Below are 4,632 nucleotides of genomic sequence, written 5' to 3'. Positions count from 1 at the left end.
GGAGTTTAACTATTCATAATTTAGATTACAATACCAAAAAAGAATATGAAAGTAGCTTGTGAATTTCTTTGAAGTAATGGCCTCTAATGGTTTCCAATACCCTAAAAATCATCCTTGATGTTGTAAAAATCGTACTTTTCTCTCCAAGTTCGTAACCCTTACCAAAGTGCAGAATTTCCCTTTTAAAAGACCCAGAATGGATCAGACGTGTCATAAAAAGCCTAGAAAAAGGAGTCATCGTGCGCGTAATGACTTTGCGTCGTGCACGATGCAACCTTTATGTCATTATCGCATATGTGATGGTACGCATGGTTTTTTTTCGAAGTTGCACTCTTTTGTTCCCTTTTCACCTAAATTTTCACTAAGTCCAATTTCTTCATACTTAACTACTTTTTCCTCATTCTTTGGTCTTTCTTCTTAATTTTAACTCATCTTTCACTTGTTTTGATCTGATTCTTTGACTAAATTCATGCAATGAAAAACTGTCATCAATTATACTAATATAAATTTAAGTTATATATATTTTTTATATTAAAGACTTAGAGAAATTATATTTATACATAATATATGAAATGTGTGAAGCACATGTAAACTAACTAGTTTACATGAAAATTGGAAATACAATGACATAAAAGCATAGATGTTATACCTTTGACTCTTTTGAGATCGGCTCGCACCGTATACTAAATCCTATTTATTCAAATTATTATAGTTAAGCATAATATAAAGAAACCTAAAGTGTCTCTCGAAAAAGAAAATTTCTCAAAAATAAATGTCTAAACTTAGAAACATGATGAGTAAACATTAGGCGAGAGTCTGGGCTTAGGGTACACAGATAATGGCACAGCTCGTTGAAGAGTAATTCCAAAAGCTTCATCCATGTTCATCTTTTCAGCTTTGAGCCCATTCTCAAGTTCCCAATTAAACGAATGGGCCAATGTAGCAGTTAAAAGTTGAACCATACGAAGCCCAAGACTTATCCCAACACAAATTCTTCGTCCAGCACCAAAAGGTATGATTTCAAAATCATTTCCTTAATATCAACATCACACTTATCACCACTTGGTAAGAATCTTTCGGGCTTGAACACTAATGGGTCAACCCATTGTTTTGGGCCACGAGCTATGGCCCATACGTTAACCAAAAGAGTTGTACCTTTTGGAATATGGTATCCAAATATCTCACAACTTTCAGACATAATTCTTGGAAATGAAAGAGGTGTAGACGGATGCAAACGAAATGTTTCTTTAATGACAACTTGTAGGTAAGAAAGGTTAGGTATGTCCTCCTCTTTCACGTTTTTGTCTCGGCCCACAACATTGTCCAATTCTTGTTGGACTTGGACTAGGATTTTTGGGTTTTTAATCAATTCTGCAATAGCCCATTCGGTGGTGCTTGATGACGTGTCTGTCCAGCTGCAAACATGTTCTAGACAAATAATCAAACAAATTGTAAGTACATATGTTTTGTAAAAACTTCAATGTCAAAGTAAATTATAATTTATCTCGCCCTAAGAATAATTCAATTGTTAGTTTGAAGGACTTCTGATTGTAGAGGTGTAGGTGTTAATCCACAACATTATAATTATTTATTTTTAATAGTGAAATTATGAGTAAATTTAAAAAAAATTATAATAAAGATCATCCTAACTAATTTTTTTAATGCCACTATATAGTACTTTAAATTAGACAACATTACAATGTATAACTCTAAGTTATAAGTCCTATTGAATCAGAATTTCGTTTTGTTTAAATTGAAGATATTTTGTTGTAGTACATTTTGCACACCATGTCATTAATCTTGATAACCTTTTAAAAGTAAAAATTAAATATTTTGTCCTATAGGGTTTAAGAAAAGGGTTAAGTAGCATGTGCATGCATGAATCGTAGAAGAGTGGGTAACTTACCAAAGGTAGTGCTTTGACCTCAGTAATGTTGAGTTTATTTCCATCATCATCTCCTTCCTCTTTAAGTGCCAACAAAGTAGTCAACAAATCCTTATGTTTCTCACTCTTAGGATTAGAACTCTCATGTTCTTCAATTATGTTTGTTAAAAATGCATCAATTTTTTTGTGCAACTTTTTCATTTTAGCTTGAACTCCTTGAAGATCTAACCATTCCAATGCAGGAATAAAGTCACTAATGTTGAAAACTCCAGCTAACACCATCATTTCAAGAATCATATTCTTGAACTCATCAGCTTTAGGATCATTACCAGCATTCTCATCATTGAATACTCTTCTTCCTATCATAACCCTAGCAAGTGCATTGGTTGTACATACATTCAACACTTGTCCCAAATTCACAGCTTTTGTGTCTGAATAGTTACTTGCCAAATTACTTGTCAATCTTCCTGCCTCTTCCTGATAAGTGGAATTAGTTTGGTCAAAAGATTAAGAAATAAGCCGGTCATTGAAAATTTATTTTTTCTTCCGGCGCTTAAGAAAAGTTCAATTTTGTTTCATATCACATCAGCATGACTGGTGGGTCCCACTTTCAAAAAAAAATTCTTTATCAAGATTTTTTCATTTCAACCCACAAATATATAATACTAGAAACTGAAATATTAATTGACTTTTAATACGGTTGATATTTTGTACCAATTTAGTATATAACAATAAATTATTTTAAGAAACAAAAAAGTCAATAAATAAAATAGTAATTCTAAAGTGCAAAATTAACCATTAATTTAAATTAAAGTAGAGATTTTATAAATAAAATAAAATAGAAGTTATTTATTATAGACAAAACCTGTTCATGACTTAAAAACATATAGCTGCTCCAAGAAGCAAAATGAGCATGTTATATTTTCTCAATAATGGAAGTAATATTTTTCTTATACAAATTCTTTCCATATGTAATAAACATATATAAGAACCTCATACATAGATTAAGATTCTAAGTTGAAATTCTGGTGATATTAACTAACGTTACATAAATATTGATATTCGGCCTCGAAAAGAGATGAAAGGAAGAAATTTTTCGGAGCAACCGCCACTGGGGGGCCATAAGGTGCGAACACAAGATCTTCGGCATTCGGTGGCCGGCTACTAAAGTTTGCATCATGCACTTTTAAGAATTGTTCAGCCACGGCACTGGAAGCCGCGACGACAACATCGACAAACCCTAATTTGAGGTGCATCAAAGGGCCATGTGTTTCAGCCAAGGCTGCAAGAGATTGGTGTGGGCAAGAGCCTAAGTGTGGCATGTTACCTATTACAGGCCATGGTTTTGGTCCAGGTGGAAGTGATAGTGAAGAAGAAGAAAATTTTGTAGCAAATTTTAGAAAACGGTCTATTAAGATAGATAATATGAAAGTGGAGAATGCAATGAGCCATAGAGACATGATTTTTTGTTTGTTTGTGATGATGATGATAAAGGACAAGGATATAAGGTTGTGTGTAAGAACAAGAGTGTGTTTTGGAAAGAAAGTAGTTGACGTTTATTGTTGTCTCATTAAGGAAAGGCTAACTGGTTGGTATTTATAAAGAAAACAAGAAAAGTTTTCTCTGACTTTACGACGGTAGACATGGCGGTCACTTGTCTAAATGCTTGTATTGGAATATTCAATATGGTTACTTTAGTTCATTTGAAAAATTAACGATTCTTTCTATAAACACTTCAAACCAATTTGAATGTAGTTCGACACTCGATTTGATAATTTAAGTGTTAAATTTGGATTATAACTTAAATTAGTTGAATATGAACAATGACTAAATTGTTAAATTTGGATTATAACTTAAATTAGTTGAATATGAAAAAAAATAAAAATTTATTAACTTAATAAATTGAATTTGAATTATATATAATTTATTTCATTAGAATCATGAATCAATTCGATTATATATATATATATATATATATATATATATATATATATATATATATATATATATATATATATATATATATATATATATATATATATATATATATATAATTCTAGGAGTAGATTTTAAAATTTTACTTCAAATCTCAAATATATATATATATATATATATATATATATATATATATATATATATATATATATATATATATATATATATATATATATATATATAGATTTTTAAAATTTTACTTCAAATCTCAACCATATATATATATATATATATATATATATATATATATATATATATATATATATATATATATATATATATATATATATGATTCTAGGAGTATTAATTTAAAATTTCAAAAATATATAAACAAATAAAAAAATGTTTTATAAGTTCGTGAAGTAAATGAGCTGAACATAATGAGATGAATCTATCGAGTTAACTGAGTTGTTCGTGAACTTAAAATGAGTTGAGTTTGAGTTTAAAAAAGAGTTTGTGTCAAACTCGAATCGAGTTTTGAGTTGAACCAATTCTTATCGAGTCGAGTGGAACTGAGGCGAGTTCGACTCGACTAGATTCATTTCCAAACCTAATGACTATTGTATATTGAGGATCGAGTTTAAATATGTTCTTGCAAGAACATCATTTGATAACGCTACCATTACTGGTCGGTCATAGTCATAAGAGAGGCACAATGGATGATTTATTTGTCTAATCATTTCAATCCCTATTTTACTTTGACATGTCTTCCTCCTTTTTATAGTTACCCCTTTACCATGATGTGGAGAAGG

The 4,632-nt window shown here is 30.2% G+C and overlaps 1 pseudogene; it reads right to left on the bottom strand.

Moving 5' to 3' along the window:
- Window positions 1–748: 748 nt before the first annotated feature.
- On the bottom strand, window positions 749–3,430 carry LOC127085489 (flavonoid 3'-monooxygenase-like; annotated as a pseudogene).
- Between the last annotated feature and the right edge of the window lie 1,202 nt (window positions 3,431–4,632).

Source organism: Lathyrus oleraceus, chromosome 5, assembly GCF_024323335.1.
Source record: "Lathyrus oleraceus cultivar Zhongwan6 chromosome 5, CAAS_Psat_ZW6_1.0, whole genome shotgun sequence".
NCBI classification, from domain to species: domain Eukaryota; kingdom Viridiplantae; phylum Streptophyta; class Magnoliopsida; order Fabales; family Fabaceae; genus Lathyrus; species Lathyrus oleraceus.
The sequence above is the reverse complement of the archived record's forward strand: the minus strand, read 5'-3'. Positions and strand labels throughout refer to the sequence as shown.